The sequence below is a fragment of the Sus scrofa genome, chromosome 2 (genome assembly GCF_054392235.1).
Source record: "Sus scrofa isolate SSC_HxYL_T2T_F1_AM1 chromosome 2, Sscrofa_HxYL_maternal_Yorkshire_Landrace_v2.0, whole genome shotgun sequence".
Classification (NCBI taxonomy): Eukaryota; Metazoa; Chordata; class Mammalia; order Artiodactyla; family Suidae; genus Sus; species Sus scrofa.
Genome location: NC_139384.1, coordinates 50,427,310 through 50,439,909, shown reverse-complemented (window position 1 = coordinate 50,439,909; position 12,600 = coordinate 50,427,310). Strand labels below are relative to the sequence as shown.

At 48.8% G+C, this 12,600-nt stretch overlaps 1 protein-coding gene and 1 long non-coding RNA gene across 40 annotated transcripts in view; one reads left to right on the top strand and one right to left on the bottom strand.

The window, feature by feature from the left end:
- MICAL2 (microtubule associated monooxygenase, calponin and LIM domain containing 2) overlaps nucleotides 1-12,600 on the top strand; it is a 256,472-nt gene that overhangs the window by 36,010 nt on the left and 207,862 nt on the right. The window lies entirely within an intron of this gene.
- On the bottom strand, nucleotides 2,271-11,831 carry LOC146405377 (uncharacterized). Its single transcript, XR_014837290.1, has 2 exons — nucleotides 9,384-11,831; nucleotides 2,271-5,065 (listed from the first exon to the last, which is right to left on the bottom strand). It is a non-coding gene; the product is annotated as an uncharacterized LOC146405377 (long non-coding RNA).

Genomic DNA, 12,600 nt, shown 5'->3' with positions numbered 1-12,600 from the left:
CAAAGATATTCTGATCAGCCAGCCTGCCCATGGCCTAAGAATCCCTCCCATCTCCTGGTGAAACACAGAAAGTAGAGTGTGTCCACAGAGGAGGGTGCGACAATGGACAAAGAATTCATTCCATCATTGTCTGAAATGTGTATGGGCGGGGTTGGGGGAGTGTGTGCATGTCTGGCCAGCTGACTTCTCTTGTGCTCAGATGAGTTTTTGTTTTGTTTCTGATTGACCTCACTTGCAGTTGGTCTTCCCCCGCCTCCTCTCACTCTCAGGGCTCTCCTGAAACATTCATTCGGTCCAGGCTTGATCAGGGCCAGGTAGGTCCTGCTCTTTCCAGCTTTGCCCTGCCCCTTCTTGCAACTTCCTGGACATGCAGACTGGGAGCCTGGGACTGACTGCAGGCTCCATCTCCCCTGGCAGGTTGAAACATACACTTTGCCCAAATTACAGAGAATGATGTTGTGCCAGATAGCTACCTGGGGTTATTTTCCAAACCAACACCAGGTTATAAACTTCTGCAGGGGAAGTGTGCAGTGTTATCTCATTATTTTTTACACCTTAGGTTTATGATATAAATGAAGAGTTTTAGATTTATGATATAATGAGGAGTTATACTCTTCATTTCATCAAGATAGTTTTACCTTCACAATTAGGCAGGTGGATTTACTCCCATTTCACAGATGAGAAATCTGACTTAGGCTGTAACCTGCCCAGGGGTAACGTAGCTGCCTACATGCTAAGCTGGGCCTCAGACCAGGCCTCCTGTTTATAAATTCCCTCATCTTTCTACTCTATGAAGCTCCAACCATATGCAAATGTCTGGAGGGCCCAAGGTCATAAGAGGAACTCAAATATTTGTTGAATAAGTGAACTTTGGCTGTTTCCCTCTCCCTCCTTTTTTTTTTGGGGTCACTTTTAACCATAAGTGAGCTTCTTTGGCAGCAGAGGAAATACTACCCTGTGAAGTATTTGAATTTCTTGCCACGATAAGGAATGGGTGAGTTCTCTTCTCACTCAGCCTCACCTCCGGGAACTGGGTCATGTGCACTAAATAATTCATTCCTTGAGCCTTTCACTCGGAGCTTCCTCCTCCTGATGCTGAGATGATCTGACCAACTCTGATCTTGAAAGGTCCCTGGCAGAGGCAGATCCTATTGTTTGTCACCATAAACCTTCAGATGACCCATCTAATTGCTCATGGTGAATACTCTTGGCCTAATCAGGCCAGACTTCTGGCGGCTTCATTTGATTTCCTCCTGCCGCTCTTCCCCACTAAGCTCCCCTAGATAGAGGGAGAGGGATCATTGAGGGTTTTCTTAGATAGTTAGGGTCCTATAGGGATGGGAAGGCCCACTCCTCCCTTCTCACTCAGGCTCTGAACTCCTCAAGATTTCATGGTGAGGGCTGGAGAAGTCACAGCAGACCCGGTCAGATTGGGAGGGTATGTATGGCACAGGCAGGGAAGGGAGAGGGGAGGCAGTTGTCAAAATATCTGCTGGGCCTCCTCTTTCCCTGAGTGACCCTTGGGTCGTGTTGCTTAGAGTCTGCAGGGGATCCAGCTGGCCTCATTAGAGCAACCTAATTAGATCTCGAGGTCAGCAGAGTAGAGTGGAAAACAGAGTGGGCTGAGGCCAAGAGATCCACGGTCTGGTGCCGGGTTGTTCACAGCTTAGCTGCACGGCTGTGGGCCAGTTGCAGAACTTCACCTGCCCTCAGATCTCTTATTAAGAAAGTAAGGGACAGGGAGCTCCTGTCGTGGCTCAACGGAAATGAATCTGACTAGTATTCATGAGGACACAGGTTCGATCCCTGGCCTCGCTCAGTGGGTTGAGGATCCAGCATTGCCATGAGCTCTGGTGTAGGTTGCAGATACAGCTTAGATCTGGTGTGGCTGTGGCGTAGGCTGGCAGCTACAGCTCCAGTTCAACCCCTAGCCTGGGAACCTTCATATGCTGCAGGTGCAGCCTTAAAAAAAAAAAAGACCAAAAAAAAAAAAAAAAAAAAAAAGTAGGGGAGGCACAGAGGGTTGTGGCATCTTAAAGGAGCCTCCTAGACGCCAGTGGTTCTCTGTGCCCACTCTCCCTGTCCTCATGATCGGCAGTCTTCTCCAGGTTGCCACTGCCTCTGCTTGCTTCTGTAGGCCTTTTTCCCCTGGACTTTGAAGCTCTGCTACCTCTCCCCTGCCCTACCCTGAGATATGCTGGAGCACAGATAAGAACTGCCTATTGCTGCCCTAGTTTCCTGCCAAACAGCCTGGGGGAAAAAAAAAGTAATTTTTCTTTGTTTGTTTGTTTTTAGGGCTGCACCCACAGCATATGGAGGTTCCCAGGCTAGGGGTCTAATCGGAGCTATGGCTGCTGGCCTGATCCGAGCCGCATCTGCAACCTACATCATAGCTCATGGCAACTCCGTATCCTCAACCCCCTGAGCAAGGCCAGGGATCAAACCCCCAACCTCATGGTTCCTAGTCGGATTCATTTCCGTTGCGCCATGATGGAACTCCTCCAAAAAAGTCTAATGTTTGGAAAGTGTGTTGGGGACTGAGGGGTGTACAGGTTGGAGGGGGTGGAGTAGGGGGAAAAATCCAAGAGGAGAAAGAAACCAGCCCAGATGATTAGGGGTTGTTGGAATATCCAAGGTCTCAATGCCCTGAGGGGTATCTGGACTCTGTCCAGTTGTTTGACCCATGAGGAGTAAATATGTTCTTAAAAATACGGCCCCAAATGTATCTTCTTCCCTGGCCAGGCTCTGTGGTCAGGGGTGACCTGCCACTCTGGAGCAGTAAAGGTCGTGGTGTTGATGGCGATGTCTCAGACAGTCGAATAACACCCAGAGGGTAAGGGTTAAGGATGGTGCATCTGTGTCTAAGATGGATGATCTCTGGGCATGAACGCTGGCAAGAAACTACAGGTCATCTGATCGATTCCTCTGATTTTATGGCTCGAGAAACGGAGGCTCATCCGACGCTTAAAGCAAGCTTGTGGTAGCAGCGAGATGAAAGCCAAGTCTCCTGATTCTCAGTGTTGGAATCATAAATATGATACAAAGTGATTCTTTCCCCGGGATACAAAGTGATTCTTTCTCCGGCACCATGTTGCCTCCTCTTGTAGGTTCAGCCACTGCACTTTCTGCTTCTCTCCTTGACCCTGAGCTTGATTGTCTAAGGTGTTTGCAGGGCCCCACTGCTCCCACCTCCTTGTTTATTGAGGCCTAATAAAACCTGGGTGTGGCAGCATGGGGAGGGTGAAACTGCTTTCATGGGTGGGCTCTTGGACTTGTACTTAGGGACTTAGCACTGTTGAGTCAGCATGTTTTATGGTGTGGTTTGGGGTGAAAGATTAATGCAAGACAGGAAATGAAGGATCTGATGGCCCAGCCTCAGCAAGAGTAGACTCTGATGGGCATATCATTCAAATAGAAATCAGTTTTGTTGCTAAGCACGCCTCATTCTGAGACTCTCTGAGCTAAGGGCATGGATCAAGTGCAGCCTGCACTGTGTTGGGGCACATGAACCAGAACATAAGTCATTCACTTTTTTCTAGAGGACTCCATTTGGCTCAGCATTTCCTGCTGAGCTCGGGGAGATGTATCATGAGCTCTTTCCACTGAGCAGGCTCTGGGTTTCTATATTTTACCTTGTTTATCCTCATCTCGGCCCCGTTAGAAGTGGGCATGGCTATTTATTGTTTTGAGGAGAAAACAGGGAGATTTAGGTTAAATAACTTGCCCATGTCCCACAAGGGCCGGGGCTCAGGTGTAGGGGGTCTGATCTCAAAGCCTTTTCTTGCTCTGCATTTCACATGGCCTCTCTTTGCTCAGAGAAGGGAAGCTGGGGCCAAGTAGGCTGGGCCCTGATTGAGGCATCAAGCATTTCTTTTTTTCTTTTTCTTTTCTTTCTTTCTTTTTTTTTATGGCCACTACACGTGAGGCATATGGAAGTTGAACTGGGGGTTGAACTGGAGCTGCAGCTGTGGGCTTACACCACAGCCACAGCAATGCAGGATCCGACCCGAGTCTGTGACCTACACTACAGCTCACGGCAGTGCCAGATCCTTAACCCACTAAGCGAGGCCAGGGATTGAACCCACATCCTCATGGATGCTAGTAAAGTTTGTTACCACTGAGCCACACAGTGGGAACTCTGAGACATCAAGCACTTCTGATGGGACTTCTGAAGACTGAGCTCTGGGCTTGGCTGCGGGGATGCAAAGGTGAGTAAAACCTGGTCCTTTTATTCCCAGGAACTCATGGCCTGACTGGTGGCAGGACAGATGTATACAGAGTCACAGCCACCATACTAAGCATTGTCATACGGAGTCACACACCAAGTGCTGTGAAAGCACTGAGAAGAGACCGCCACATAGGGAACATGGCAGCCAGCATGTACTCTGGGATTGGGGTATTGAGGGATGAATAGGAGATTGCCCCATAGAGAAGGAGGCAGAGAGTCTTCCAGGTTAACGGTGTGGAGCTATGAAGGCTTGATTCAGTACTTGAAAGTGAGGAGGAGTCATGGGTTTATTTTCTCTGCTGACGTAGAAAGAGTGGAACTTTCAGTTGGGAGATAAGCTGGGGGAGGAGGAGGGCTTTGGAACCAGACCGTTAAGGGCTTTGTAAAATGCTTGCTGATTATGTGATAGGCATTGAAAGAAACATCAGTCTGGACTAGCAAAGATTCTCCAGATATGAATTCTCCAGGCATCTCAAGTACCTTTCCCTGTAGAGATGGGCGTGGGGCTTGTGTTCAGATAGTTTGGGTCCATTTTCTACATTTGGTGTCTCATGCACCAGTGGAGGTGTTTATCGATGGGGCTGAAGCATTGCGGTGGGACGGGCCACGCTGACAGTTCATATTTAAAATGTCTCAGATTCCTCTTGCCAAATAAGCTGATAGCAAACACCCTTGTGAGTTCATGTACAGACCGTCTCTCCAGGGACTGTTTTGCATTCCAGACAAAGCCGCACAATAATTTGTAGGAGCTGGGGGTGTGGGGTGAGAAGCCTGCTTAAAGAGCAACGAAAACATATAGCTTTTATTTTTTTGTCTTTTGTTGTTTTAGGGCTGCACCTGCAACATATGGAGGTTCCCAGGCTAGTGGTCAAATCAGACGGAGCAACAGTTGCTGGCCTATATACCATAGCCACGGCAACGCTGGATCCTTAACCCACTGAGCGAGGCCAGGGATTGAACCTGCAGTCTCATGATTCCTAGTCAGATTTTTTTCCACTGAGCCATGATGGGAACTCCAAAAACATATCGCTTTTTTTCAGGACAATATTTATAGGGCAAAAGTGTCCAGGAAATGGATCACTTGCCACGAGGGTGAGCCAGAATCTTTTAAAAATCCCAACTCTTTGGAATGGGAAGGGTAGTGGGGAAGAGACAGAGCCCTCCAAGAACGCTTGCCTCTGTCTTCTCTCGTGAACTCCTTGCCCAGACCCACCCCAGGAAATCCACTCTGGAAATGGACCTTTGGACCCGACGTACTCTTCGTGGAGGGGAGAGGTGTTAAAAAAACCTGAAGAGAGTGATCCTGAAGCCAAGGCTTCTTGGTCTCATGTCACAGTCCATCTCTTTGAGGCCCCCTGGGTTTCATTTCTTTATAAGGAAAGAGAAAGTCCTTTCTGGGACTGCTATTGCTTATTTTAGTACATTTTTTAAAGTTTATTTTTTATTTTAAAATTTTTTTGTTATTTTTTTATTTTTGCCTTTGGTCTTTTTAGGGCCACACCTGCGGCATATGGAGGTTCCCAGGCTAGGGGTCGAGTCAGAGCTACAGCTGCCAGCCTACGCCACAGCCACAGCAATGCAGGATCCGAGTTGCATCTATGACCCACACCATAGCTCACGGTAATGCCAAATCCTTGACCCACTGAGGGAGGCCAGGGATCGAACCTACATCCTCATGGATACTAGTCAGATTTGTTTCCGCTGAGCCACGACGGGGACTCTGTAAGTGTGTCTTTTAGAACTTAAGTCCAAAGACCAAGAGGAGAGTGTAGCATCTTCTTTTAGCGAACCCAAATTTATTACGTTGGGATGGCAGGAGATGGTCACCTAATCTCCACAGAAAATTCAGCAGCCCGGTCACACCTTGTATAGCACTCTGTGGGGCTGCTGTCTGTTGGGGTGTGGGTCAGTGAGGGGCATTGTGACACACTGAGCGGGGACTGATCAAGGCAGTCACTGGTCCTGGGGAGCTTATCTCAGCATTTCTGAGCTCGCAGGAGTGCCTGGCCTTTGCGTGTCCCCTATAAAGCTGGGTGTCCTTCTCAGAGCTCTGCCACCCTATCTCCCAGGCCCACGTCGCCCTCAGCATCGGCCTCATGGCCATTACCAACAGTCAAGCACAACCTGTCAAGCTAATCATCTCCTCAGAAGTGGGTTCAGCAGTTGAGTGTATTTTAGGGACTGGTTCTGCCCTGTCTTATCAGAGACGCCTTTCTGTATTTACTGCCTAAAACCGTGAGTGGTTTTATAGAGCTTTTGCAAGGATAGTTTATGGGAGACTTCAGTTCCTCTGCATAATAAGGAAGTGGCCCGAACTGTCTCCCTTCTGCTCAGACGTCTGAACACCCCCTGGCAACAGCACACTTGACATGGGTCCAGAGCCCCTTGGGTGGGTCCTGGTGCAGCACCCTGTCTATTGCTGGCCGGCTCACTCCTCAGAGGCTGCATCTGAGAACCGTTAAGCTGTGTTCATTTAGCACATTTCCTGACACCAGGTGATCGGTGTCTGTGGGATGAATATAGGAAGGAATAAATTACCAACAAGTAAACCCTCCCATTTTCCAGCAGAAGCAAAAAGGAGTGAACAGCGCTCAGGCTGAGTTGCCTGAGTACTGTCCACGATCCAGCACGTACTCCCAGAAAGATCTCTTCCGTTATGGGTGCAAAGGGAATCATAGATCTCCTGTGTCCTGGGCTGGGCCTGGAGGGAGGGCCAGAAGAACTTTGATCCACATCCAGAGATCCCCCACTCAAGACTATGAGTCCTCTTTTCAGGGCTTAAAATAAGCACATTGGAGTTCCCGTCATGGTGCAGCGGAAATGAATGCCCCTAGGAACCATGAGGTTGTGGGTTCTATCCCTGGCCTTGCTCAGTGGGTTAAAGATCTTGTGTTGCCATGAGCTGTGGTGTACGTCGCAGACATGGCTCGGATCCTTCATTGGTATGGCTGTGGTGTAGGCCGGTGGCTTCAGCTCTGATTGGATCCCTGGCTTGGGAACCTCTATATGCCATGGGTGTGGCCCTAAAAAGCAAAAAAAAAGCATATCACACAAACAAAGAACAGTAACAGCAACAAAGCACGGGATTGCTGGTCCCAGCGAGAGCTGGGTAGAACCCATCCTGCTGGCTCCCCCAGCTTGCCCAGCCCACCCTACCTGGCTGAGAATCCCATACATGTTCAAGTCACCCAGGAACCTCCCGCTGGGTGTTCTTGTTTTGTCAGCCTGCTTCTCTGCAGCACAGGGTTTTTCATCTTTAAATCACAGATCCCGTCTTCCCAAGCGTGTTGACATGGCGGTAGGTTTTGAACAACCCAGTCGGCTTTTCTGACTCAGGCGGGGCTCACCTGCCCATACGGGTGCACACACCTGCTCATAAAGGCCGAATGTACTTTATAAGCTCTTGCGTGGAGACTGGGGTAACGGGCGTGGCCAGCTGAATGGCCTGCTGGGTGGACACCTCAATGGAAGAAACAGGCAAGCATCTCCCCTTCCCCTGCCCCAGGCACACCTGCACAGAGGTCGGCCAGCTGCTGAGAGCCAGCGAGGTATTATTTACATTACTAATAACATTAATGACAATATAAATGACAAAGCAAGTGTAATTGCATATCAGGAAATCCTGAAATTAAAGGTCTGTAATTCAAATAAAACATGTTGGAAGTCTTTTAAGTGACCTCTAAAGGTGGTATGATATAAGCCGTTTTATTCCTCCTGAAATAAATTTTTACTGGTAAATATTCATTCATTCAACAAACATGTGCTAATTACCTGCTAGGAGCAGACACCACATTGGCACCCCAATTACAAAGATAAAAACCAGTAGAGAATTAGTTAATGGGTAATGAGTCTAAAGGGACACAATACCAAAAGTTAGATTATTTGACTCTTAAATATGCCAACTGAGTACTTAGAACTGAGCTGAATATCCTGGGAAATTGAAAAGAAACAAAAGACACTGGCCTTGGAGTTCCCGTCGTGGCACAGTGGTTAACAAATCCGACTAGGAACCATGAGGTTGCGGGTTCAATCCTTGCCCTTGTTCAGTAGGTTAAGGATCCGACGTTGCCGTGAGCTGTGATGTGGCTTGCCGATGTGGCTGGGATCCCACGTTGCTGTGGCTCTGGCATAGGCCAGTGGCTACAGCTCTGATTAGACCCCTAGCCTGGGCCCCTCCATATGCTGTGGGAGCGGCTCAAGAAAAAAAGGCAAAAAGACAAAAAAAAAAAAAAAAAAAAAAAGAAGACACTGGCCTTTTCCTTAGGACGTTTGTGCATTAATTGTCTAGGCAGGATTAATACATGAAACTGTGTTGGGTTTTAGGCTACATGAAGTGCCAGATTGCCGGGTCTGTGTCCAGTATGTCCCCTTTACAATTGTCTGTCTCCCCACTAGATGGTAATTTCTCAGAAGCTGGGGAGGCAGAGCTTGTTCCCCTGGTCCCTAGGGTGCCTAGCAAGGCCTGGTTCAAGGCAGGTTCTCAGTTAATGGAACTGAATGTAGTTAGTGATTTCCTCACCTGTCTAGACCACAGAATTCCCTGAAGAGTTAAAAAGAGTTTTCCCCTTGGACTTCTGGCTGCAGAGAGTCTGTATGGGAGTGGATTTAGGGAAGCTTTGGATACTTCCTGGAGAATCTGCTTAGAACCAGGTTTGGTCTCCTCTGGCATATACTCTGGGAGTTAGAAGCATGCATGGGAAAGAAAAGTCAGTACAGGATGGGCAGTTTTTGTGCCTGTAAATCTCAGCTCATCCCTTAAGATCCAGCTCCGGTGCAACTTCTGTGGGCTTCTCTCCAGGTTGTCAGTCCCTCCATCTCCCATCTCTGGGTCCACACATCTCGGTACCCACCTTGCTACAGCTCTTACCTCTGATTGTTAGGTAAAGTTGATTCCCTGAATAGACCATGATGGCAGCATATAGGTCTTCATTTAGTACTTTGGGGCCTGGAGTTTCCCTTCCTGGCTCAGTGGTTAATGAATCCGACTGGGAACCATGAGGATGCAGGTTTGATCCCTGGCCTCTCTCAATGGGTTAAGGATCTTGCGTGGTCCTGAGCTGTGGTGTAGGTCACAGATGCGGCTCGGGTCCTGTGTTGCTGTGTCTGTGGCTGTGGCTGGCAGCTATAGCTCTGATTTGAATCATAGTCTGGGAACCTCCATATGCCTCAGCCACAGGTGCAGCCCTAAAAAAAAAAAAAAAAAAAAAAAAAAAAAAAAATTTAGTACTATGGGGCCTGACTTTGTTCAGAGGATGTGTAGGATTTGATCAGGGATTCAAGGAGGAAGGCAGAGAGGAGACATGGAGCCCCAAATGGGCCAGTCTGTTTGAAGCAGCCATAGGAGAGCTCTTAATACCTTTGGGAATTAAGCCTAACAAGGAAATGGGGGCTGCACATAGGGGAGTTGGGACTTATACAGTTGGATGTGGGGAGCCCTGAAGGCTGTCTGAACAGGGTGGGGTGGTGCGGGCAAGATGGGACATGGAGATTAGTTAAGAGGCTCCTGTGGCAATTCTGTTGGTGGTTCGAGACAAAGGGTGGTCACACTTCAAGCCACCGCACAGCCTAAATTTTGTAGCGGCTCTTGATGGGATTTTACCAACAAGCCATAGTTATTGAGCATCTGTGGTTGCCACAACCCCTGGATGTGCAACCTCTGGCATCAGAGAGCTCACAGTCCAGTGAGGCAGGCAAACCCGCAAGTAGTTCAGCGTAATAGTGCAAACCATCGAGGGCACCTCCGTGGAGTAGAGGTTGGGAAAGGGGGTGTGGGGAGGCCGAGGTAAGACTTCAAAGATCAGTGCAGCCAAGGATATTGCCTCGCCTGGCGTCACTGAGTTTCATCTTCATGTAACCCAGTGGGGTTAGGACTGTTATTATCTCCATTTTATGGATGAGGAAACTGAGGTTCAAAGAGGTTAGGTGATGCATCCAGGCTCACACACCTTGTAAGTGGTGGGTCTGGTTTGTAATAAGTCAGCCCGACTCCAGAGTCCACACTGCGACCCCTGACGCTCTGCTACTTTTTATGTCTCGGCCCTAAAGCCGACAACTGAGTTTTTACCAAGTGAACAGAGTCCAGACAGGCCTTCTTTCTAGACAGAGGGGCCAGCCTATATAAAGGCCCAGGGAGGGAGGCCTGGAAGAGTTGGGAACAGCAGATGGCTGTAGTCCGAGAGGTCGAGGAAGTGGTGAGGGGGCTGGAGAGCAAGCATGGGGCAGTCATGAAGGTGATTTTTGTCTTGCTCTGCTAAGATGTTTGGATTTTGCCCTGAAGATGGTCGGGGAACTGCTGAAGGATTTGAAACAGGAACAGAACCTGACCAAGTACACATTTCTGGTGGAAAGATCTTTCTGGCAGCAGCTTGAGAGACAGGCTGGTGCATGGGAGGGAGCAAGCAGGAAAGGTATTCATGGGGAGATTTTGAGAATTCTGGGCAGAGCAGAAAGGATGGATGGGAGGTGGTGGCTGAGGCTATAGAGAAGGCAGTGCTTTGTGACTGGCTAGTTCCTCAAGTTGAGGGCAGGGGGCAGAGAAGGTGATTCCAAAGGTTCAGCCTGAGAGTCTGGGTACAGATGTGCCATTGGCCGAGGTTGAAGATGCGAGGGAGGTGCAGATGGAAGGTAAACTGAGCACATGTGAGGTGTCTGTAAGGCAGTCGGGGGAGTGAAGTTGGCAGGTGAATACAGGCCTGGGATGCAGTGGTGAGTTTCGTAACGGAGGGATAGTGAGGATGTGGATATTGGGTGAACTGTGGGAGTGTTGAGGTCCTTGAGAACCAAAGAGGGTGAGAATCAGAACCTTGGGAAATCTCAGGGGCATTCAGAGAGAGAGCTGTGTCTGCCCAGACTGAAAATGAGAGAGACCATGAGCAAGATAAGGTCTGATAAGTGATGGTAGGATTTAGCCACAGTGTTGGTCGTGACCTTGGGCGTGATGCTCGGGTGGGCTCTGTGTGGGAGTGGGAACAAGATTGTGGTAGATGGGAGCTGAACAAGTGGAGGTTGCCAGGGTAGACTCTTCTGTGGGGAACATAAGCCTGGAAAGAAAGGAGGAATTGGGGCGTTTTGTAAGAGCCAATAGAGATCTAACTGTGGTTGGCTTTGTGCATTTATTTATTTATTTACTTTTTTTATTTTTTCCCGCTGTACAGCATGGGGATCAAGTTGTTCTTACATGTATACATTTTTCCCCCACCCTTTGTGTGCATATTTTTGAGACTGAATTCACGTTGATAAATTCACACGTAAGAAAATAACAAAAAAAACTTTTGTTAGGCATGAATTCTGTATTTATTTGAAAAATATAGTCGTCGGAGTTCCCATCGTAGTTCAGTGGTTAATGAATCCAACTAGGAACCATGAGGTTGCTGGTTTGATCCCTGGCCTCGCTCAGGGGGTTAAGGATCTGGCGTGGCCCTGAGCTGTGGTGTAGGTTGCAGATGCGGCTCGGATCCCACGTTGCTGTGGCTGTGGCGTATAGGCCGGCGGCTATAGCTCTGATTTGACCCCTAGCCTGGGAACCTCCCTATGCCGCTGGAGTGGCCCAAGAAATGGCAAAAAGACAAAAAGACAAAAAAAAAAAAAAAAAGAAAAAGAAAAATATAGTTGTCACTTGGCACAATTCTTCCAAATGGGGGGCCTTTTGGCGTTCCCAATGTGGTTTAGCAGTAACAAACTCAACTAGTATCCATGAGGATGCGGGTTGGATCCCTGACCTCACTCAGTGCGTTAAGGACCTAGCATTGCCATGAGCTGTGGTGTTAGTTGTGGACTCGGCTTGGATCTGGTGTTGCTGTGTCTGTGGCACAGGCCAGCAGTTGCAACTCCGATTTGACTTCTAGCCTGGGAACTTCCACATGCCATGGGTGTGGGCCTAAAAAAAGAAGAAAAATGGGGGTCCTTTGGAGAACAGGCTCCACGAGGCATGGCTGGGCTGTGAGCTTCTGGGCCAGGGACTGCTCTGTGGCTATCCTGGGCTCCCGGGCTCCGTGTGTGGGTAGAGCCAGCAGGCGTTGTCGAAAAATCCTTTTCAAGTTCGCTTTGCCATGACTTTTTCACACCTCCTCCCCAGCATCCTTCTCTATCCTGCAAACTAAATACTAGGGTTCCAGTCCCCGAGGCCTGATTTCAGCCATCCAGACACACAGGTTTCCCTGGGGAGTGATGTTAAGGGCGTGCTGGATAAAAACTGGGTGGAAAATCTGCTTTCACTGTCCCATCTCAGCATGAGGCAGATTAAGGGGAGATGATGACACTTGCCGTCTATGTGAAATGCATCACTTTCTGCCATGCTTTGGCCCTGGGCTGTCTCGGGGTGGTGGGAGTTATCCCCAGGACAGTGGGCTGGAACGACCCTGGATAAGCACATC